Here is a 26,105-nt window from a genome sequence, read left to right on the forward strand (position 1 = left end):
CTTTCTTTATTTCTTCTTTGACCATGCTATCGTTTAATGGAGCATTGTTTAGTTTCCATGTGCATACGGGTTTTTTGTTGTCTTTGTTGTTATTAAAGACCAGCCTTAGACCATGGTGATCTGATAGGATGCATGGGAGTATTTCAATCATCTTATATCTATTGAGGCTTGTTCTGTGACCAATTATATGGTCAATTTTGGAGAAGGTGCCGTGAAGTGCTACGAAAAAGTTTTATTCTTTTGTTTTAGGATGATATGTTCTGTAGATGTCTATTAATTCCAATTGTTTCATAACCTCTGGTAGTTTCACTGTGTCCTTGTTCAGTTTCTGATTCCATGATCTGTCCATTGAGTTTGTGGTATTGTTTTGGCGGTTCTAATTGAGAAATCCATATCAGAATAAGCAAAATACTGTTTTCAGCCCATGTTTAAGATTTAAAGAAGAGTTTGGGTGTGGAGAGATGACTAAGAGTATTTGATACTATTGCAGGGACCCAAGTCTGGTTCCTAGTATTCACATCATAATTTACCAACCCATAATTCCAGTTTCTGGGCATCTGACACCCTCTTCAGATATCTATGGGCACTGAATACATGTGGTGCACATACATACATGCAAGCAAAACACCCATACACATAAAATTACACTATTAATGTTTTAATTATTTAAGTGAAGTTTCAATAATGTAAGCAATCTTATTAATGTTACTACTGTTATTATCTGGGGCTGGGGAAAATTGATAGAACAGACAATGAGAGTGGTAGGTGATGTGTTTCATGCAAAATCTTCTGTAGAAGAGCATGCAAGTATTGAGTTCCAGGATGGCATTTTCACAACTATGTTTCCTTATGCTTTGTTCTTCATGATGCCTCTCTCCCATGCTCCATATTTTTGTATTTTTGTTTTGTTGACATAGACTTTTACTCTTGTAACACAGACTGACCTTAAATTCACTGCATAATCCAAGCTAAAATCTACATTACAATCCTCCTGCCTCAACCCCCATATGCTAGAATTACAGCTGTGTGCTACCATACTTTAGCATCTTATTTCTATGTACAGTAAATTACATTCATAAGCATCTGTGAGTAATAGTTTGCTATCTTTACAAAAAGAAACTATTTTTGCCTTTTCTAAGATGACTGTGCCTGTTTTGGTGAAAGTGAAAAAATACCTTTGATAAACCGAAGAGCATCCCACATCCTTGGTAACAATCTGAATGGCAGCTCATCTTTAGAGTTGCCCCTTTTGGTCTGCACTATGGTTTGGATATGGTTACTATCCCCCAGTCAACCATGTGCTAAAGGCTTGTTTCCAAAGTGTTATCCCTGGGATAGTCTGTAGGCTTCAGAAGTGATAATTTATTGGTGCCCCTTTGGTCAGTCCCTAGATTGAGAGAGTAGCCCTTGTTTTGTGATCTCTGTTAGTGTGCACTGCATCGCATGCTGTGAGCAGTTTGCACTGGCACATGCTCCTACTATTGCCATCTGTCACCCTCACCAGAGGCCCGAAGCAATGAGAGCATCTAATCTTAGACAGAAAGCTCCAGAACTATGACATGAATAAACGTTTTCTCCTTATAATTTAATTGCCCCAATATCTCACTGCAGTAATGCAAAGCTGACTAACAGAATCAGCAAGTAATTAGAATATAATTCTTCACCTAACTCTATCAAAACTAAAACAAACATTTATGGTAAAGTAAGGCACTTTGTCTCTTGAAGTTCTCAAGTGCAAAACAACAAAAATGTTTAAAATACTTTTTAGTACTGGGACAAGGACTGGAGAATAACTCCCCATTATGTGTAGTTAAATTTGTTAAGATGATGTTCTAATGCCTGAAACTGTCAATACTACCAATCTAACTATTACTAAACACTAACTAAACTATGTACACACACACACACACACACACACACACACATATGAATTGCATGCTGGGCTTACATTTCTGATGCCTGAGCTTCCAAAGCACTGAAATTATAGATGTGTAATTACGCTGCTAGAAACCTATGAGGAATGTTTGAGAGGTGACTCATTGGTTAAGTTCAGTGGCTGCTATTCTAGAGGAGCTCAGTTCAGTTCCCAGTACCTATGTGGAGATTCAAAATCATCTATAAATCCAGTTCCTGGAGATCCAATGCCCTCTTCTAGCTTCTGCATGCACTAGGCATGCTGGTGGTACATAGACATGCATGTGAGCAAAACACCCATACACATAAAAGTAAATGTCTCTTTTTAGATGTTTGCTTTATAATTAGTCATGAAAAGAGATTAGCAACAATAGTAATCTAGTAGCACCATGACAAAACTATATTGCATGTGTAGTGGGAGGAATCGGGAATCACAGGATTTGCCTTACAATACAGTAATCCAAGTTCCATCTCTAGAAGCCAGGTAAGAAAGCCAGGTGCAGAGGTCCACATTTGTAATCCTTGTACTGAAGAAATAAACAAAGGCAGGTCTCTGTGAGTTCAAGGCCAGCCTGGTCTACATAACAACTTCTATAGATACATGGTGAGACACTGTCTCAAACACATAAGTTATGAATTGATTATTACTGGAAATTTTCTATTTAATGCTTCTGGGCTACAGCTGAATGCCAATAACTAAAATTTTAGAAAGGGAAACCATGTGCATTGATCAAAACTACAAGGAAGCATTTGTTTAAACATTTCTAAGTAATCACTTGCTAAAAAATGAACTACTTTTAGACATTGACAAAATATGAAATCTCTAGTCCGCTTTTGTCCTGAATCTGGAACACTTATGTCCACTTTGAACAAATCTCCTCTGTGAAAGAGCTAAACCATGTGGAGAACCAGAAATAGCCCGAGACAAAATGATGAGTTTTCACACATGCACAGTACAAATCATTATCACCAAACAAATCAATGTTTGTTAAGTGCACAACAGTCGAGCACTCAAACAATGGGAACCTACACATGGTCATAGTCACAATGTATGGGAGAAATGGTTGCTTCTTTTGCAACCATTTAAAGCTCTCAAGAAGATAAAATTCATGGTCTCTTCATTGCCCGTGTTAGAACACGGAGGCAAAGAAGAAGAAAAAGAAACCCATGCCTAAAAGATACATTTTGAACAGCCAGAAAGCTGATAAAGGTAAAATAAATAGATGAATGAATGAATAATAAGCTAGTATTTTATAATATAATCTTATAGAATGTAATGTTTTATAGTATTCTCCTTTATAAATTAGGAAAAATCAGATTCCTTGAACCTTATTAACAGTTGGTATGAAGAAGGTGAGAAATCTAGTTTAAATGCTGAAGTTTTTGCCAAGGAACTAGTACCTATATAGTGGCCCACTAACAATTAATTACAGTGTACATAGGCAGACCTGGAACCCCTCATCCAACTGTCTATGTGGACTAGCTGGAAAGAGAGCTCTGGGTTTATAAAGTAGAGAGCAATGCACAAATGGCCTCCACACACATATGCACACATGTAAATATGCACCAACATACCTATGTGAGCACATGTATACAAAAATAAACACTTGGTAAACATTTTGAATTAATGCTGATGTTCATAGGAAACAAGAAATGTAAGGTCACGATCCTAATAGCTGAAGTTCTCTAATAAAAGCAAGATTCTCCATTTTCACTTGAAATCAGAGAAACTAATGTCTTGGAAATGTAACATGATTCTAGTCCCTATATCACATAGCAATATAATTGGTGTTGCTGATTTATCAATATTGTGCCGAGAGTAAAGAGACATTTTTCTGATGATTACCCATTTTTGCAGCTGATTCAAAAGTAAAAAACTAAGCTAAAGAGCCTCTTGGAGATACCAGACAGGTAACAATGACTATGCCATCTCATTAAGCTGCAGAGTTGCCAAAAGGGATCTGTAAATTAGACCTGAGGTCCTGAACTTCAAGCAGACTGGAATTGGTATCTCCCAAAAAGCTAATATGATATTACTATTATTACAGAGTTACACTGACCTCAATTAATATTAGCTTATTTTCTTCCAATAAAATTTAAATTAGCTAAACTCACTGAATTGAAAAGAAAACTTGAAATAATATATTTTTTTTTATTTTTACACGCTAGATTCTTTCCCCAGTCCTCTCTTCGACTATTCTACATTCCATACCTCTTCCCTGACCTCCCTGTTTCCACAAGAATGTCCCCCCGTCCCACCCACTCCACCAGACCTCTAAACTCCCTGGGAACTCCAGTCTCTTGAGAGTAAAGCACATCTTCTCTGAATGACCTCTGACCCGGTAGTCCTCTGCTGTATATGTGTTGGGGACCTCATATCAACTGGCCTACACTACCTGGTTGGTGATCCATTGTCTGAGAGATTTCAGAAGACAAAGTTAATTGAAACTGCTGGTCCTTCTACAAAGCCACCCTTCTCCTAAGCTTCTTCCAGCTTTTCTCTAACTCAACGACAGGGGTCAGCAGCTTCTGTTGATTGGTTGGGTGCAAATATCTTCATCTGACTCTTTCAGCTGCTTGGTGGGTCTTTCAGAGGGACTCAAGATAGGTCCCTTTTTGGGAGTGCTCCGTAGCCTCAGAAATGGTATCAGGCCTTAGGACACCCCCCCCCCCAGCTGGATTCTACTTTGAGCCTGTTGCTGGACCTTCTTTTCCTCAGGCACTTCTCCATTTCCATCCCTGCAGTTCGTTCAGAAGGATCAATTCTGGGTCAAAGTTTTGATTGCAGGTTGGCATCCCTCACTTGATGCCCATCTTTCTGCTGGAGGTGGGCTCTACAATTTCCCTCTCCCCACTGTAGGGCATTTCATCTAGGGCCACACCCCCCCCTCTTTTGAGACCTGAGGCTCTCACCTCCCAGGTCTCTGGTACATTCTGGAGGGTCCTCCCAACCTCCTACCTCCCAATGTCACTTGTTTCCATTCTTTCTGCTGGCCCTTGGAGTTTCAGTCCTTTTCCCCCCACCCAATACCAGATCATGTTTCCCTCTCCCCCTCCATTCCCTTTTCCTCCCAGATATCTCCTTCCCTCATCCCTTGTGGTTGCTTTCTTCTCTATCCCAAGTAGGACTAAGGCATCCTCACTTGGGACCTTGACTTTGTTGACCTTTCCAAGTTCTGTGGACTTTCAGGTATTCTGTATTTTGTGGTAGGGCAAATATCCACATATTAATGAGTATATACCATGCATAACCTTTTGGGTCTGAGTTACCTCACTCAGGATAAGATTTTCTAATTCTATCCATTTGCCTGCAAACCTCAGGATGTCCTTATTCTTAATGGCTGAGTAATATTCCATTATGTAAATGAACCATGTTTACTGTATTCATTCTTCTGTCATGGGACATCTGGGTTGTTTCTAGGTTCTGGCTATCACAAATAAGGCTGTTATGAACATAGTAAAACATGTGACCCTGTGGAATGGTGGGGCATTTTTTGGGTATATTCCCAATAGTGGTATTGCTGGATCTTTCAGTAGATCTATTTCCAGTTTTCTGAGAAACCTCCAAACTGATTTCCAGAACAAAACTCTGATGGCTCATGCTCTAAGATCAAGAATTGATAAATGGTACCTCATGACACTGCAAAGCTTCTGTAAGGCAAAAGGCATAGTCAATAAGACAAATCAGCAACCTACAGATTGAAAAAAAACTTTACTAACCCCACATCTAATATAGAGGGCTAATATCCAAAATATATAATGAACTCAAGAAGCTAAACACCCAAAAACCAAATAACCCAATCAAAAAATAGGATGTAGAACTAAACCAAGAATTCACAACAGAAAAATTGCCAATAGCTGAGAAGCACCTAAAGAAATGTTCAAAGTCCTTAATGATAAGAGAAATACAAATCAAAATGAACCTGAGATTCCACCTTACTCCAATCAAAATGGCTAAGATCAAAACCTCAGGTGACACCACATGTTGGCGAAGATGTGTAGAAAGAGGAACACTCCTCTATTGCTGATGGGATTGAAGTAGTATATTTTAAATAAATCTCACTAATATATTGGTAGAGAACCCATAAAATGCTGCAGTAACCTACACTGCTTATCTCTCCTCATTTATCTAGGCAGACATTGAGGGATTTGGAGAGGTCAGTATTTACTTGTTCAAGAAGCATATAAAGTGACAGGTTTTCATCATGCTGTTTTCGTGTATAATTATTTTTGTCGCACTTCTTCCTCTCTATTCTTCCTACCCTGCTACCTTTCTTCCCCAAACCCTTCTACTCCCTGTAGTCCCCTTTCTGCATTCAGATTACAAGTTCCATTACCCTCTCCAACATTCTGTAGCCCTCTATTATCCATGTTGTGGTCCCCTTTCTAGTTTCACAGCTGTTGTGATTGGAATGAGACTGTTCCCCATAAACTCAAGTATTTGTTCAGTTGTCCCTGTTGGTCATGAATGCTGGCTGGGGAGGTTTAGAAGGTTCAGGCTTGCAGCAGGAACTATGTCACTGGCAGGCACAGTTTGAGAGATCATAACCTAGTCCCACTTGCAGTTCATTCTCTCTGTATTGAGTTTGTGATTAAAGATGTAATCTCTCAGTTTCCTGCTCTTTCTACCATGCCTGCTGTTTTCTGACATGCCTCCTTCCAGAAAGAATGCTTAGCTGTCTTGAATTATAAACCAAAATTAATTCTTTCTTCTATATGTTGTTTGGGTTATAGTATTTTTCCACAACTAGAGAAAGGTAACTAAAACCATAACCTATATCCACATTCATATAAAGAAACAAATAGATAAAAATTAAAAGTGAGGATCTGTTTTCTTAGAGAGTACACAGTATTTACTTTTTTGTGTCTCAGTTACCTTAGTTAATATAATAATTCTGAGATCCATGTGCCTTCCTCAAAATGACATACTTTCATACAGATGAATAAAATTTCATTGTGCATATGCAACTTTCTCCTTATCTAGTCACCTGTTGATGTATTTCTACGCTAATTTCCCTTCCTAGCTATTGTGAATGGAGTAGCAGTAGACACTGCTGAGGATGTATCTCTAGTAGAATACAAAGTCCTTTGGATATATGTGCATGAATGATATGACTGCATCAGAAAGTGTGTGTGATTTTTAAGAACACACATACTAATTCCATTATGGCTATACTGGTTTACACCCCCAAGGGAGTGAATAAGGGATTTAAGACCTTTCCACAGGTCCTTGTCAGCATTTGTGGCTGTATTTGCTACTGCTGCTGCCGCCGCCACCACTGTTTTTCATTTTCTTTTTTGGCTAATAACCAGTCTAAGTAAGGTAAGATAAAATCTCAATATTATCTTGATTTGCCTTTCCTTATTGTAGAAGTCAGAGGGCATGGAAGACTCCAGGAGAACACAGCCCAGTAAATCAATGAAGCACAGCCCATATAGGTTCAGAGACGAAAGCACCATGGCCTATGGGGGACTTCATTAATTAGCCTGCATATATGTTGTAGATGTAGCTTGTGTTTCTGTGGGACTCTTAACAGTGGGAGCAGTGCGTCTCTAACTCTTTGGCCTGCTCTTGGGACTCTTTTTTTCCTATTGGTTTGCCATGTCCAGCTCTGAAAAGAGGGATATTGCCTTGTCTTGTTGTATCTGGTTTTGTTGTTTTGGTTGTTGCCTATTAGATACCTCCTCTTCCTGAAGGGAAACAGAATGGGAGTAGATCTGGAGAATAGGGGAAGGTGGGAAGAAGAGAGGATTGGGAGAAAAAGAAACTGTGGTCAGGATTATGTATGAATGAAAAATATACTTTCAATTTTTAAAAATATAATTTCCTTGATAGGCAACGATGTTGAACACTTTTTAAAATATTTATTAGCCATCTGTTTCCATTGTTGAAAACTCATTTCAGTTCATTAGATCATTTATTGACAAAAGTTTACTTTTGGGGTATTTAATTTGGTAGGGGTGCCAATAGTAAGACAAAAAGTGAATTAAGAACATAGGTTCAAAATTGAGAATAACTACATACAAATATGTTCAGTAGAATCTTCTGAAATAATGTGGATGTTGTACTTTTTTAAGATTTACTTGTATGAGGGCACATGCAAATGTGCATGTGCTGGTGTGTGTGTGTGTGTGTGTGTGTGTGTGTGTGTGTGTGTGTGTGTGTGTGTGTGTACCATGTGCTTGTGGGTACACACACACAAAGGCCAGAAGAGGGTGTCAGAACATCTCTAACTGGAGCTATAGGAAGTTGGAGTCCATTCCAATGGAAGATGAAGATCTAAGATTTTGTGGATCTTTAATATGTTTTAAATGCTATGCATATTTATTACAATCTTATATATCTAATATAGAACTGATGTTAAATAAATGACTGAACAGATGTATCAGTGGTTAAAACAATTATTATTCTTCTAGAAAACCAGAATTTTGTTCCCAGCATTCACATCTGGCAGCTCACAGTAGCCTGTAACTACAGGGGATCCAAGGTCCTGCTCTGGATTACAGACTCCTGCATATATCTAGTATATACACACATAAATAAAAATGAATCTTAAAATGTTAATAATGGAAAAAAACTCTTTTCCTCAGGCTCACCACCCCATGATCCTATTACCATGGGCTGCCACCCTGCCAGGTGTTACTGGTATTGTAATAATAAGCCATATGCAAAGTCTCCTTTCTGCCGTGGTGTCCCTGATGCTAAGATCTGAATCTTTGACTTGGAACAGAAGAAAGCAAAAGTGGATGAATTCCCACTTTGTGTCAGATGAATATGAACAACTCCATTCTGAAACACCGGATGCCCATATTTGCTCCAACAAATACATGGTAAAGTGTCATGGCAAGGATGGCTTTCATATCCTGGTGAGGCTCCACCTTTTCCATGTCATCTGCATCAATAAGATGTTGTCTTGTGCTGGGCCTGACAGGCTCCAAACAGGTATGTGTGATGCCTTTGGGAAGCCCCAGGGCACAGTGGCCACATCATCATTGACCACATCATCATGTCCATCTGTACCAAGCTGCAGAATAAGGAACACGTGATTGAGGCTCTACACAGAGCCAAGTTCAAGTTCCCTGGCCGCCAGAAGATCCATATCTCAAAGAAGTGGGGCTACACCAAGTTTAATGCAGATGAGTTTGAAGGCATGGTTGCTGAGAAACGGCTCATTCCTGATGGCTGTGGTGTCAAATGTATCCCCAATCTTGGTCCCCTGGACAAGTGGAGAGCCCTGCATCCCTGAAGGCTTCCACAGTGCTCTCCTGTACCCTACAAAATCATGTTCAGTAATAAATCACACATCAAGTCTGAAAAAAAATTGAAAAATCTTTGTTAAAATTGATATCTAGGATCTCTGTAATACATTTGACACTCTTCTTTTTATCATCATTATTTTACTGAATATCCTCTGTATTTACATTTGAAATGTTATCCCCTTTTCCCCAATTTACATCCCCCTCCCACTCCACTTGTTTCCATGAAGGTGCTCCCAATCCCAAACATCTTCTCCAACTCAGTGCCTTGGCACTCCCCTACACTGGGAAAACACATATTCACTGGACCAAAGGCCTCTTCTCCCATTGATGCCAGACAATGCTATCATCTGCTACATATGCAATTGGAGCCATGGGTGCTCAATGGTTGGTATTTTAGTCTACAGGAGTTGAGGAGGGTTTGACTGGTCAATAATGTTGTTCTTCCCATGAGGTTACAAACCCTTTCAGCTACCCCAGTCCTTTCTCTAGCTCCTTCGTTGGGATCCCCCATCTTCAGTCCAATGGTTAGCTGCAAGCATCCTCGGCTGTATCTGTATGACTCTAGCAAAGCCCCTGAGGAGGCATCCTGATCTGGCTCCTGCCAATAAGCATTTTATGGCAGAAGCAATAATGCTTGAGTTTGGTGACTGCATATAAAATGGATTCCCTGTGAGGCAGTCTCTGAATGATCTTTACTTCAATCCCTGCTTCTTTATTTGACATTGTATTTCCTCCAGTGGGTGTTTTCTTCTACCTTCTAAGAAGAACTGGGGTATGCACATTCTGGACTTTCTTCTTCTTTCTTTCTTTCTTTCTTTCTTTCTTTGTTTTTTGAGTTTCATAAGGTTTCTAAGTTGTTTCTTGTGTATTCAGAGCTTTTGGGGGCTAGTATCCAATCATCAGTGAGTGTGTGCCATGTGTGTTCTTATTTGACTGGGTTATCACACTCCGGATGATAGTTTCTAGGTCCATCCATTTGCCTATGAATTTCATAAAGTCATTGTTTCTAATAGCTGAGTAGTACTCCATTGTGCAAATGTACCACAATTCTGTATCTATTCCTCTGTTGAAGGAAATCTGGATTCTTTCTAGCTTCTGGCTATTATAAATTAGGTTGCTATGAACATAGTGGAGCATGTGACCCTTTTAGATGTTGGAGCTTCTGTTGGGTATCTGCCCAGGAATGGAATAGCTGGGTCCTCTGGCAGTACTATGTCCAATTTTTCTGAGGAATCACCAGACTGATTCCAGAGTAGTTGTGCCAGCTTGTAGTCCCACCAATGGAGGAGTGTTTCTCTTTCCCTGCATCCTCGACAACATCTGCTGCCACCTGAGTTTTGATCTTAGCCATTCTGTCTGATGTGACTTGGAATCTCAGGGTTGTTTTGATCTGCATTTCCCTGATGAATAAGAATGTTGAAATTTTCTTTAGGTGCTTCTTGGCCATTCAGTATTCCTCAGTTGAGAATTCTTTGTTTATCTTTGTCTACCCAATTTTGATAGGATTGATTCTCTGGGGTCTAACTTCTTGAGTTCTTTGTATATATTGGATATTAGCCCTCTATCAGATGCAGGACTGATAAAGATCCTTTCCCAAACTGTTGGCTGCCGTTTTGTCTTCTTGACAGTGTCCTTTGCCTTACAGAAACTTTGCAATTTCATGAGGTCCCATTTGTCAATTCTTGATCTTAGAGCATAAGCCATTGGTGTTCTGTTCAGGAAAACTTCCTCTGTACCTATGTGTTCTAAGCTCTTCCCCACCCTCTTTTCTAATATTTTCAGTGTACCTGGATTTATGTGGAGATCTTTGATCCAATTAAACTTGAATTTGTACAGGAGTGAATGGATAAGAATGGATCAATTTGCATTCTTCTGCATGCTGACTGCCAGTTGAACAAACAACATTTGTTAAAGAAGCTGTCCTTTTTTCCTTTTTTTTAAACAAATGTGCCTTTATTATAAATTTCTGCAAACCAGAAAATCCAAAGATCTATTCCAATTACTTTCTACACCAAACCACACCAAATTCTGTTTACATTATTTCTCAGCCGGAGGTTTGAGGCTAAAGTTCACAGAATGCTTTGACTCATCCTCCATTTCTAGGGTGAATTTAAGTCATTTACATGAATCCAAACATCATGCATTCTATATAATTTAAAGGCTAATTAACAAGATAAAATGTTCTCCAATGCCAGGAAAAGTTTAATCTTAAACAAAGAGTAGCTTTCACATCTGCTGTACAGCATCACTAACAGGAATGACAGTAAACAACTTAAATGGACTGTCCTAATTCTTGATGATGTTAGCATTCTAAAAAGGATCCCATCTTTGATAATGGCAGAAAGTGCGAAGACATCTGAATAGTTCACTGTTCCCTTCAGTCCTTTTTTTTTTTTTTTTTTTTTTTTTTTGATCGCATTTTTTTAAACGACTTTATTTTACAAAACAAAGATAAATGTACAGATTTTAAACATTTTTTGCTTAAAATTATACATTTTTGTCAGTACTGTTTTTTTCAGACATTGAAATAATTTTTACATAAAACCATGTGAATATATTTTTTTCGTCAGAACTTGATTTTTTTCAAGGGCTTGACAGTATGCATTGAAAACCTAATAGTTACAATAAGCGTAAATTACATGCAAAACAAAACGGAACATGGAAATAGTCAAAGCCTTCTTGTTTTGTAAATATATGTATATTTTCTTTGTTTACTTTATTTCTTGGACTTCATACAGTCTGTGAGTTGTTTCTGGGGGAGTGCAAGCCTCTGGGGTAAGCATCCCACTATCAGTGACTGCATATTATGTCTGTTCTTTTGTGACTGGGTTATCTAACTCAGGATGATATTCTCTAGATGCAGCCATTTTCTTAAGAATTTGGTTAAGTCATTGTTTCTGGTGGCTGAGTAGTATTCCATTGTGTATATGTACCACAATTTTTGTATCCATTCATCTTCTGAAGGACATCTGGGTTCCTTCCAGATTCTGGCTATTATAAATAGAGCCGCTATGAACATTGTGGTGCATATATCTTTGTTGTGTATTGAAGTGTCTCTGGGGTATATGCCCAGAAGTGGAATAGCTGGGTCTTCAGGTAGTACTATATCCAATTTTCTGAGGTATCACCAGACAGACTTCCAGAGTGGTTGTATTAGCTTGCAACCCCACCAACAGTGGAGAAGTGTTCCTCTTTCTCCACAGCCTCACCAGCATCTGCTGTCATCTGAGTTTTGGATCTTGGCCAATCTGACTGGTGTGAGGTGGTATCTCAGGGTTGTTTTGATTTGCATTTCCCTGATGGCTAAGGATGTCCAGCACTTCCTCAGATGTTTCTCGGCCATTCGATATTCCTCAATTGAAAACATTTTGTTTAGCTCTCTACCCGATTTTTTAATAGGGTTATTTGATTCTCTGGTGTCTAGCTTTTTGAGTTCCTTGTACACCTTGGATTTTAGGCCTCTATCTGATGTGGTGTTGGTAAAGATCTTTTCCCATTTTGTTGGTTGCCGTTTTGTTTCCTTGATGATGTCCTTAGCCTTACAGAAACTTTGCAATCTCATTAAGTCCCATTTGTTAATCTTTGACCTTAGAGCTTGAGCCATTGGTGTTTTGTTCAGGAAATTTTCTCCTGTACCTATGTGTTCTAAGGTTTTTCCTACTTTCTCATCTAATAGTTTCAGTGTATCTGGTTTAATGTAGAGATCTTTGATCCACTTACACTTGAGCTTTGTACAAGTAGATAAGAACGGGTCTATTTTCATTCTTTTGCATGCTGAGTGCCAGTTGGACCAGCACCATTTGTTGAATAGGCTGTCCTTTTTCCATTGAATGTTTACTGCTCCTTTGTCAAAAATCAGGTGACCATATACATGAGGGCTCATTTCTGGATCTTCTATTCTATTCCATTGATCCACATGCCTATTTCTGTACCAGTACCATGCAGTTTTCAGCACAATTGCCTTGTAATATAGCTTGAGGTCAGGGATAGTGATTCCCGCAGATGTTTTTTTGTTGTTGAGAATGGATTTCGCTATTCTAGGTCTTTTGTTATTCCATATGAAATTGCACATTGATCTTTCCAATTCCATGAAGAACTGGGTTGGAATTTTGATGGGGATTGCATTGAATCTGTAGATTGCTTTTGGTAGAATGGCCATTTTTAAGATGTTGATTTTTCCAATCCATGAGCATGGGAGATCTTTCCATTTTCTGAGATCCTCCTCAATTTCTTTTTTTAGAGGTTTGAAGTTCTTGTCATACAGGTCCTTCACTTGCTTAGTTAGAGTCACACCAAGGTATTTCATAGTTTTTGTAATGATTGTGAAGGGTACCTTTTCCCTAATTTCTTTCTCCACATGTTTGTCCTTTGAGTACAGGAAGGCTACTGATTTGTTTGAGTTAATTTTGTATCCAGCCACTTTGCTGAACTTGTTTATCAGCTGTAGGAGTTCTCTGGTGGAATTTTTGGGGTCACTCAAGTACACTATCATGTCATAGGCAAAGAGTGATGTTTTTACCTCTTCCTTTCCGATTTGTATCCCCTTGATCTCCTTTTGCTGTCTAATTGCTCCAGCCTGGACTTCCAGTACTATGTTGAATAGGTAGGGGGAGAGTGGGCAGCCTTGTCGAGTCCCTGATTTAAGTGGGATTGCTTCAAGTTTCTCGCCATTAAGTTTGATGTTGGCTGTTGGTTTGCTGTATATTGCTTTTATTATGTTTAGGTATGGACCTGAAAATTGTGGTACATTTACACAATGGAATACTACTCAGCCACCAGAAACAATGGCTTGACCAAATTCTTAAGAAAATAGCTGCATCTAGAGAATATCATTCTGAGTGAGATAACCCAGTCACTAAAGAACAGACATAATATGCAGTCACTGATAATGGGATGCTAACCCCAGAGGCTCGCACTGCCCCAGAAACAACTCACAGACTGTATGAAGTCCAAGAAATAAAGAAAACAAAACAAAACAAAAAAATCTCTATACAACAAGAAAACTTTGACTATTTCCATGTTACATTTTGTTTTACATGAACTTTATGCTCATTGTAACTATTAAGTTTTCAATGCATACTATCAAACCTTTAAAAAAATCAAGTACTGACTAAAAAATATATTCATACAGTTTTATGTAAAAATTATTTTAAAATCTGAAAAAAAGTACTGACAAAAATGTATTGTATAATTTTATGCAAACAATGCTTAAAATCTGTACATTTATCTTTGTTTTGTAAAATAAAGTTGTTATAAAAAAAGAAAAAAAAAAGAAAGAAAAAAAGGAAGTAGAATTATGTTTGTGTGGCATTCTTCTTTTGTTTTTGTTTTTGTTTTTTTTTTTTTTTTTTTGCAAGATTATTTTCTTGCTTTTCCTACCATGCTGTTTCCCTCCTTTTGTTGGCAGTTTCCATCTATTATTCTTTGTAGGGCTGAATTTCTGGTCAGATAGTGTGTAAATTTTGCTTTGTCCTGAGATATTTTGGTTTCTCCACCTATGGTAATTGAGAGTTTTGCTGGATATAGTAACCTGGGATGGCATTTGTATTCTCTAACAGTCTGTATGATGTTTGTTCAGGATCTTCTAACTTTTGTAGTCTCAACTGAGAAGTCTGGTGTAATGCTGATCTGTCTACCTTCATATGTTACTTGTCATTTTTCCCTTACTACTTATAGTACACTTTCTTTGTTTTGAAAATTTAGTGTTTTGACTATTATGCGTTGGGAGGAGTTTCTTTTCTTGTCCAATCTATTTGAAGTTCTGTAGACTTTTTATATGTTCATGGTCATCTCATTCTTAAGGGTACATAAGTTTTCTTCTATAATTTTGTTGAAGATATTTACTGGGCCTTTTAGTTGATATCACCCTCTTCTACACCTATTTTTTTTAGGTTTGGTGTTCTCATTGTGTCCTGGATTTCCTGGACATTTTTGGGTTACAGGCTTTTTGGTTTTTGCATTTTCTTTAACTGTTATGTCAATGTTTTCTATATTATCTTCTGCCCCTAGATCCTCTCTTCCATCTCTTGTAGTCTGTTTGTGATGCTTACATCTATGACTTTTGATTTTTTTTTTAATTTTCTATCTGCAGGGTTGTCTCCTTTTGTGATTTCTTTATTGTTTCTATTTCCATTTCCAATTCCTTAACCTGTTTGGTTGTGTTTTCCTGTAGCTCTTTAAGTGATGTTTGTGTTTCCTCTTTAGGGGCTTCTACTTGTTTACGTGTTTTCTTTTGTAATTCTTTAAGGGAGATTTTCATGAAGTTCTCAAGGACCTCCACCACCATCATGAAGTATGATTTTAAGTCCACATCTTGTTTTTCTTGTATGTTGGAAAAATCACCACTTGTTGTGGTGGGAGAATTGGGTTCTCATGTTGCCAGGTTGTCTTGGTTTCCATTGCTTAAGTTCTTTTGCTTGCATCTTGCTACCTTGTTATCTGTGATGTTAGGTGATCTTGTCTCTGATAGGAGCTTGTCTCTCCTATGGGTGTAAGGACCTGTGGGCTCAGGAGCAAGATTGTTTCTGGGTGTTCGGCTCTTTGTGGGCAGGCAGTGAGTTCTGATGGTGGTGACCTGGCTATGTCTCAGTGGGCTCAGGTAGGAGACAGTGTCTCCTTCTGGGTGCTCAGCAGTCTGTGGGCAGGCACTGAGTCCTGATGGAGGAGAGCTGGCTCTGCCTCTGGGCCAGAACAGACCCATTCCCAGACAGCACCACATTACCTATCCTTTGAGTGTTCCTCGCAGTCTCCCCCTGGGTAGTCAGTGATGGGAGGAAGGGGACTGGAGGCTCACCCATGGTCTTACCAGTGGGTTCAGGTGGGAGAGCACTTATAAGGCTCTTCTAGGTGCTCAGCAGTCTGCCGAAACTCTTAATCAAAATTGTTCTTCTTATAATGAACACATAAAATTTACATCAGGACAAATATTTATTAATGACTGACCTGATATATGTTTTAAACAAAATTCTCAATAACTGCTTGTATTTGCTAACAATGCCCACAGTAATTTGACCTCCCTGCCTTCACAGCCTTTATAATACCTACTCCAGAGATTTTTTTTCTCTATCCAGTGGGATAATCCTTCTCTTCCACGAGATGGTTGAGGAAAGTAAATGAAGGATGTAATCAAGGAAAAATTATATTGATGGCTCACTTGGGCTCGTGCTTTAGGAGTAGCTTCCAGCACAGAAGAGAAGTCTTTGATCTCAGAGAAATTTTTCTATAAAATAGCATGCCAGATAAGTCTTTGTAATTTGTACTTTCTTTCTTGATATTAGCTAATGGTGTGGTCCTATCTCTTTGTGATTAGAGTACATTGTAAGGATATGGAATGCAGTGCTGATTCCTCAGTTTCACTGCCAAGAAATCAAAGTCAATGCAAACAAACATAATCAGAAATGTGCATTTTAATACCAATGGTAAATACTTCTCTTCCTTTCTGCCACCACCTATTGCTCTCCCTTCTGCAAACCAATAACACAGTGGTAACTTCTGCAAAAGGCTTTAATGTCCTGAGAAAACACAATTTTCTCAACGAGGACAATGACATAGAGCAGCAAAAGCAGAGCAAAGTAACCAGGTAGAGCAGACAAAGACAAAATGTTCAAAGTCTTTAAAAGCCAACAAATGGAAAGTCCTGAATTTCAAACTAACAGCTAGCAAAATCACACAACCAAATGGAAGAAAAGTTAATTTTCATCAAAATATTAATGCATATACGGTATCACATTTAGTCACAAAATACAAAACCTTATACCAGAAAAACCAGTTTAAAATGAAGTATCAAGACTGAAAATGATCAAATAATATAATCTTAAGACCTTGCCTCTTTAGGTCAGACAGTTTCGTGAAATCAAAGAAAGTTAATGTGAAAGCATTTGTCAGCCAAACGACAGACCTGAAAGAAAAAAAAAGTAACCTGTCACTTTTTAGTGTGGAACACACTGAGTGACTAAATTTCAAAATGATGCGTGGAAGATGGGAACAGAGTAAAGCATTCTTACAATATAAAAATCTATGGACACTTGTCCAACCAGCTAATCAAAACCACAGTAACATGTCATGTCAGTGATATGTGTGTCCATATGGTATGGTGCGAATAGCATACCACTTCTATGAAATTGCTACTTGAACCCAAGGCCCCAGAACAATCATGAGAAATACATCAGCCTAATTGCAACTGAAATCAATTCCACAAAATTACCTAACAAAGAAAGTCTGAGAAATTGTCACCTCATAATGATGTAGTTTCTTGGACGGGACTCAGAAACAGGAAAATAAAAAACACCTTGGGTTTAAAAACAGAAGAAACCTAGACAGAGTATAAACTTTGACTAATATTTAATATATTCATTTACTAAATGTGACAAACTTACCAAGATATAAATTTAGAACACAGGATACTAGTGTGGAGCATATATCAACTCTTGGTACTATCTTTGTAAATTTTTTCCTGTAAATCTAAAATTAACTTTATTTTTCAAAAAGCTGAAAAGACAAAATAATGCCTAGTTTGCACATGCAGGAGGTTCCAATTTGGAAGAGATTTCCTTTCCCTGAGCCGTTCACAAACTTTAGTTCTAATTTTGTCAGGAAGGTGCAAAATACAGATTTTGAAATTATGCCCACATAAATAATTCAGTCTGTGATCAGTACCAGAAGAGAATAAATTAATCTCTGTCTAGATTATCATATCAGCCTGAGCTAAGTTCTGCGTGAGAAGCAATACTTGGGATAAAGAATATAATACAAGATAGGATTCTAGAAAAACCAGACATAGCCAAAAGCAACTTAGAGTAGGGAAGAATGCATTTATGTTAGATTTCCAGGTCACAGTCCATCAGGGAGGGAAGTCAGGTAAGAACCCACATCAGGTGCCTGAACACAGAACTATGGAGGAAGACTAGTCCCTGAGTTGTTTACAAGCTCATGATAGCTGAATTTCTTATATAGCAAAGGACCACCTGCCAAGTACTCATGACACCCGTAGACCACTGGTTTCTTTTGCATCCAATAGAAATCAACACAGTCCCCAAGAGACATGACCATAGACTACTCTGATCTAAGCAGCTCCTCAAAGTATTCCTCTTGTTTGATAGTCCTTTCCTACACTGCCTTTTTTCCTAGCAGGTTGAGGATTTCAGGTTTCACAATTAGGTCTTTAGTTCATTTGTAGTCATTTTTTGTGCGCAGTAATAGATACAAGTCCAATTTTTTACTTCTGCAATTAACCATCCAGCAGTCCCATTATTATTTGGTAAGGATGTTTCCTTTTCTGCAGTTGGCATCTCTGTCAAACTTTAAGTGGCTGAAATTACATCTGCTCACATTTGTGTCTTTGCTTTTGGTCTATTGGTTTATATGTCTGGGTTTATGCCTGTACCATATTTTTTTCTATGTCTCAAATTTTTCTTGAGCTCTAGAATGATAATTGCTTCATCATTGTTCTTTTTGGCTCTCTGGGAACTTTTCTGCTTCTATATGAATTTTACAGTAATTTTTCTATTTCAATAAAGAATCAGATTGGTATTTTGATTGGAATTATACTGAATTTATTGATGATCTTTATGAAAATGTTCATTTTCACAATATTATTATTACTAGTCTGTGAGCAGGGAATGTCTTTACATTTGTGTGTGTGTGTGTGTGTGTGTGTGTGTGTGTGTGTGTGTGTGTGTGTATCTTTCTTCAGAATTTTAAATTTTGTTATAAAGTTCCTTCACCTCTTTGGTTATGCTTGTCCCTACGCAAATTTTTTTTATATTATTATGAGTCAGAATGTGTTCATGATCTCTTTCTCTGCATGTTTTGTTGTTAGTGTATTTTTACAAAGCTATTGACACAGCCCCTTGCTAGATGCAGCAATCTGGAGAGCAGTCCCCACACCTCACCTGGGAAGCATAGTAAAACTGGCCCTGATGATGAGGATGCATTTTATAGATGATGTCAACGTGGTTATGGTGGACAACCTTTTTGATATATGTCTGTTTGTGAGTATTCTACTGCGTAATTTTCAGTTGTTCATTGGGGATACCTATTGGCCTTTTTTTTGTTGTTGTTTTTTAGGGGTTTTTTTTTTTTTTTTTTTTTGGTATTAGAGTGATACTGGCTTCATGGGAGTTTGGTTATAGGTATTTGAAATCTGAAAGAATTCTGCTATAAATCTATTTCTAGAAATTCGACCATTTATTTAAGTTTTCCAACTTAATGAAGTAAAGACTTTTAAAGTCGTCCCTTAAAATACTCTGGATTGTTTGGTGTCTGATGTAATGTTTCCCCATTTGTGATTTTGATAATTTAACCTCTTTTTGTTTCTTTTGGTTAGTTGTGCCAAGGGTCTGCCAATTTTTTTCCCAAAGAACCAACACTGAGATTCTTTTATCCTTTATACTGTTTTTGCTTTTCAATCTCAATCTTTTCTGTTCTGATTTTTATCATTTCCTGCTTTTGGTTGGATTTGGTTTTGGTTTCTTGTCTTGTTTTGTTTTGTTTTTCCAAATGTTTCAGTTCCATTATTTTGTCATTTGATTGTAAATTTTCTGGCTTTTCTAATATAAGAATTATGGCTATTAATTTCTCTACTACTGGGGCTACTTTCAGTGTGTCCAAGACAATTGATCTGCTATATTTTGATTTTCATTGGGTTCTAAGAAATGCTATTTTTCTTTTTGGTCTCTTCTTTCATCCTTCATCATTCAGTAAAAAGCTGTTTAATCTCCATGAGTTTATATATTTACTAAAATTTTGTTGCAGTAATGTCACATAGAATTTACAGTGTTATTTCAATCTTCTTGAATTTATAAAACTTTGTTCTGTGTCCTAAGATTTGATATATCTTATGGAAACTTCCCTCTGGTGCTGAATAAAATTTGTATTCTTTGGTGTTTGAGTGGAATGTTCTGTAAATATATGCTAATTCCATTTAATTTGCAGTTTTATTTAACTGTTGTTTCTTTATTTTATGTCTACAAGACCTGCCTATTGGAATCAGTAGGATATTAATATCACCCACTGTTAACATTCTGTTATTAATTCATAAATCTAGATGTGTGTGTGTGTGTGTGTGTGTGTGTGTGTGTGTGAAATTGGGTACACCAGTCTTTTAGGACTTGGGATTCATTGTTCTAGGCTCTTCACAATTTCCATTGAGAAGCCAGGTCTTCTTCTCATGCAATTTTCCGTTTTATATGATGTGCATGTTTTTCTCTAACAGCTTTTTAGGCTTTGTTTTGTGTACTTGATGTTTTAACTACAATATGCTATAGAGATTTCCTTTGGAGGTCTTGTCTGTTTGTTGTTGTGCAAGTTTCTTATGCAAAAGTATGGTTTGTCTTTCCTTAGTTTGGAAATATTTTCTTTTGTAAGCTTACTGAAGATATTGTCTATGTCATTAACTTGGTATTCTTCACTCTCATCTATGATTATAATTTAATGATTTGATCTCTTCATTGTGCCCCCAAATTCACTATACGTCCCTTGTCTGTGGTTTTTCATTTAATTTTTATATTTTTTAGCAAGCATTTCTACAGAATTGATAGATTTTGTAGGGGAAATACTGTTTTGCCCTTTCATATTGTTTGATTTTTGTGATGTAATCAATGCATATAGAATTTTTGTTAGTTCTGTGTTTGATACTGACAGAAGAGTTTGAGGAAAAATATTAGATATATGGGTGCATTGTTACTAGAGATTGGAAATGCACAGATGAAATAAAGTCAGATGGACACAAGAGAGTAGCTGATGTAAAAGACATGCATCCAAAGTCAACATGAATTGGGGGATATACCTGGGGGTTCGGGAGAGTTAGTGGAGGGGGGATCAGGCATGTTTGTCTGGCTCAGGAGAGTTAGTGGAGGGAGGATCAGGCATGTTTGTCTGGCTACACCCTGCAGAAGAGTGTTCAGGATCTGGCTGGCTAAAACTACCATGTAAATCAAATAGCTATCCTCTATAACTTTCTCCACATAAGTCAAAATTCTAACTCATGATTCATAGTCCCCTGTATGATACCTACCGAAGACTTTGTGTTGCCATGTATGTGTGACCATAGAACAGTATGTGCACATGTGTGTGTTTGTGTGCATGTGTCCAAAGATATGAAACATAATAATGATTATTGGCTCTCTGTTTTATTGTTTGCCTTTCCTTCTTAGTGAAGGAGGAAAACAGTGAGAAAACACTAAGGAATAGCCCTCTGAGATCTCCCTAAGCCCTCCTAGCCTTCCCAATCATCAGGAGAATAAGCATTCCTTTTTTGCTTGTTTGTTTATTTTTCATTCTATGTTTATTTAATTAATAATAATTGCAGTAAATATTAAAAAGATGGCTTAACCTTTTATCCCATGCTACACAAGCTCCTGCAAGATGTCTATTTGGTGTAATCTTGTTGTGTAGAGGGTTTGTGGATTGAGAGTTGAATATATAAACCTGAATGAAAAGCTATTGGGCTGTACAGTTGTGTTTGTGTGGGATTTTGGGGTAGAGAAGCACACCAGAGACAGAGGCAGAGAACAGTAGAAAACTGCCAGGGAAGGAAGTTTCACAAACAAGTTGGGCTGTGCTGGCGGTTTGGACCGGGCAACAGAGGTGTGCATGGATCCATATCAGGGTCGGGCCTGAGGAGTGAGACCTCAGGCTGATAAAAAGATAAACAATTTATCATTTTTTTTAATATTTACTGCAACAAAAACTGTCCATCTATATGAGATAAATAGACCCATAAAACCCTTAGAAATAATAATAACAACCTTATCAAGCTAGAGATGCACCAGGAGAAACATACATGTCTGCTTCCATCTAGCCTCCTCTGTCAATCCCTGCCTCCTGCCTCCTCATCTGCCTTCCTAGACCTTTTCCACCTTCCTCTCTACTATTCAATCAGTTATCGCCTTAACATAAACCTGTAAATAGTAATGCCACCAGTAAGTAGAATAAAAAGATAGAGAAGTCTGTGCTATTTATTACCCTGAATGGAACCAGGAAGTCAAGAAAGAAGACAACATCACCTATGGAACTCATACAGCAACCTCAGCACAGTTCTGTTTATACCTCAAAAGATTTCCCACAAAACTTCATTAGGGTTTTGCCTTACCCATTCAAAGCCTTTGCTGCAGGGCAGAGATAATTAGACCAGGCTTAACTCTGCTTTTTATTAAGATTTCTTCATTTGGGCAACATCTTCAAATTATGATTATCATGAGGAGGGGTTTCACAGGTAAGAAAGCTACCAGCAACAGTAGCAAGTATAACCTTGATAAATTTTTGTCTTCCTCAGCATACTTCTTACTGCCTCTCCCTCACCTCATTCTTGCAGTTCATTCCTCATTCCTTGCAGGTGCAGTGTGGCTTTCTCTTCTTGTCATTTCCCTACCTATCTGCTCTGAGGCTAACAAATGTATTGGCTCTGGAATTAGTTGATCCTATTTCTATGATTTTTTCATTCTTACCACCTTACTTCTTCCTTCTCACACTATTACTCCCATTCTAAGCAATCATTTCTATTAAATCAAAACAGTATCTTAGTGTGCTATTAGAATTCTTCTACATATCAAACATTTCCTTTGTGTATGTCAGAATGCTAAGTGACTTACATGTTTTCCTTCTAATTAAATTTAATAGCAGTCACAGTGACAGTTAACATCTCCCCATAGATAAACAAAAAACCAGATCCCCTTTTCAGGCAAGACTTGGAATAACAGGAGCCTTGATATAGAGCCATTGTGGAAATTAGTATGGAGACTTCTCAAAAATCTAAATTTGCAGCAGCGCCACTTCTGAGTACATATAAAAGCAATTAAAAACAGTATTAGATAGCTGACTCTATGGTTTAGCAGACAAAAACCCCTGCTATCTCACCTAACCCCTATAGTGGGAAAAGAGATTATTTGTCTCCTGACCCTACATACATTCCATGGTATACATGTGTACCAATAAAATAGAAACAGAGAATCCAAGATTGGTTCTTTGAAAACATCAATTAGATAGATAAACACTTAGCCACACTAACTACAAGACAGAGAGACAGTATCCAAATTAAAATCAGAAATGAAAAGAAGCAATAGACACTGAAGAATTTTTTTAAATGAGGTCTTACTACAAAATCTATACTTCACAAAATTGGAAAATCTAAATGAAATGGATGATTCTCTGGATAGATATGACTTACCAAAGTTAAATCCAGATAAGGTAAGCAATCTAAAATTATTACCCCTAATGAAATGTCATTAAAAGTCTCCTGACCAAAAAGCCCTGAGCCACCTAGTTTTATTCCAGACCTTCAAAGAGCTAATACCAGTACTCCTCAAATTATACCACAAAAAAAGCAAATAAAAGTAACTCTGCCAAACTTATTTTATGAGACCACATTAACTATAATATGTAAACCACACGAAAACTCAATCAAGAAAGAACTTGAGACCAACGTCCATTATGAACATTGGTGCAAAAATACTAAGTATAACATTCACAAACCCAAAAACACATCAAACACAACATCCAACATGAACAAGTAGGCTTCATCACTAAGTGGCAGGGATGGTTCAATATGCAAAAATTAATCAACTTAATCCACCATATACACAAACTGAAAAAAGAAAAAGAAACCCATGATCATCTCGTTAGATGCTGAAAAAGTCTTTGACAGAATTCAACATCCCCTCATGATAAAAGTCTTGGAAAGACCAAAGATACAAGGCGCATACCTAAACAAGAAAGGCAATATACAACAATCCAAATGGCCAACATCAAATTAAATGGAGAGAAACTTAAAGCAATACCACCAAAACTGGGGATAAGGTTGTTCACTTTCTCCCTATCTATTCAATATAATACTTGAAGATTTGTGTTTGTTTTTGTTTTTGAATTTTTTTGTTTTGTTGTTGTTGTTTTCTCCCAATTGTTTTATTTGCTTATATATGTATTTATTTACTTTAAATGCTGCCACTTCTCCTGGTACCCTTCTCCCAGAGACCATCTCCTTTTCCCTTCTTCTCTGAGTGAGTAGGGCCCCAACCTTGGCACATCAAGTTTCTGCCAGGGTAGAAACATCCTCTCTCACTGAGGCCAAACAAAGCAGCCTTGCTGGGGATCTGATACTACAGTTGGGCTACAGAATACCCATGATACACTCCACAGACACAATGAAGTTAAACAAGAAGGAAGGCCTAAACAAGGATGCTTGGACAACACACTTACAAGGGGGAACAAAATAGTCATAGGATGCAGAGAAAGAGAAGGAGGAGGATGAGAGAAGAGAGTGGAAGGAAAATGGGAGGGAAAGAATCAGATGTGTGGAGAGACAAGAAGAGAGATACAGAGGACAAGGAGAATACATAGAAATCTGCAGCTGTCAGGGCAGGGAGAGTCCTTAGGAAGTCCCAGAGAACTGAGATGGGAGAAGTTCCCAAGAGTCAAAGCAGGTAACCTTAGCCAAGATGCCTAACAATGTGTACATGGAACCTGAAGAGACAACCTACTGTAGCCAGGCAGGACCCCTAGTGAAGGGATAAGGACCCTGACCCACCCCCAAAACTTTTGACCCAAAATTTGTTCTGTGTAAAAGAAATTCCAGGACAATGGAGTAGAGCCTGAGGGAACTGTCCACAAGTAATTGACCCAAATTGAGACCCATCCCATGGACAGGCACCAATCCCTGACACTGTTAATGATATTCTGTTATGCTTTCAGACAGGAGCCTAGAATAACTGTCCTCTCAGAAGTTCTACACACATAGTGAACTAAAAAAGATGCAGGTATCCACAACTAAACACTGGATGGAGGTCAGGGACTCTTATGAAAGAGTTTGGGGAAAGATTGAAGACCCTAGAGGAAATGGCAACCCCACCGGAGGACTAACACAGTCAACTCACCTGGACATCTGGGAGCTCTCAGACTGAGCTACCAACCAAAGAACACACAGGGACTTTAACAAGGCCCCTGGCATGTATTTAGCCATTTCCATATGGGCCCCCCACAACTGAAGCAGAGGCTCTCCCTAAAGCTGTAGTTCTTGAAGTTTTAGCTAGAGCAATAAAAATCAAGGGGATACAAAATGTCAAGGAATAAGTCTAACTAGTTATTGGCAGATGGTATAATAGTATGCTTAAGTGACCCCCCCCCCAAATAAAGCTACCAAAGAACTCCTAGAGCTCATAAATCCTCTCAACAAGGTGGCTAGATACAAAATTAACTCAAAAAACATTCAGTAGCCCTCCCAAGACTTCGAATGGAAAGATTGGAAGACCAATCCAACCACAAAACCTTAGACCTACAATTTGTTCTGCCTACAAAATGGTCAGGGATAAATGATGGAGAAGAATTTGTGGGAAGTGTCCATTAATGACTGGTGCAGCTTGAGAACCACCCTTGACATTGTTAATCATATTCGACTACACTTGTAGACAGGAGCCTAACACAAATGTCAGAGAGGCAGCACTCGGCAACTGAACATTAAGTAGAACTTGGGGAATCCTGTGGAAGAGGGGGAGGAAAAATTGAGGAAACCTGTGGAGAAGTCAAGAACACTACAAAAAAAAAAAAAACCTACAAAATCAACTAACTTGGGCCCAAGGGGGCTCATGGAGACTGAACTTTCAGTCAGAGACCATGAATGGGATGGACCTAGGCCCTCTGCACATATATAACAGTTATACAGCAGGGTCTTCACGTGGGGTTCCTAAAGCAGGAGCAGGGAGTATCTCTGAATACATTCCATGCCATTGGATTCCTCTCCTTTGACTGTGCTGCTTTGTCTAGCCTCAATAGGAGATGCACCTAATCTTATGCAATTTCATATGCCATGGCTAATTGATATCCATAGAATGCCCCCTTTTTGAAGAGAAGTGGGCAGAGGAGAAGTGAGAAGGAGGGAGTATAAGCAGCAATAGAAATGTAAAGTAAGTAAATAATTAATAACAATACTAATGATAATAGTA

General features: G+C 38.0%; 1 pseudogene across 1 annotated transcript; it reads left to right on the plus strand.

Moving 5' to 3' along the window:
* Nucleotides 1-8,531: 8,531 nt before the first annotated feature.
* On the plus strand, nucleotides 8,532-9,161 carry LOC308418885 (large ribosomal subunit protein uL16-like; annotated as a pseudogene). Its single transcript has one exon. The product of its transcript is annotated as a large ribosomal subunit protein uL16-like (transcript).
* The last annotated feature ends 16,944 nt before the right edge of the window (nucleotides 9,162-26,105 follow it).

The sequence above is a fragment of the Micromys minutus genome (assembly GCF_963924665.1).
Source record: "Micromys minutus genome assembly, chromosome: 3".
Classification (NCBI taxonomy): domain Eukaryota; kingdom Metazoa; phylum Chordata; class Mammalia; order Rodentia; family Muridae; genus Micromys; species Micromys minutus.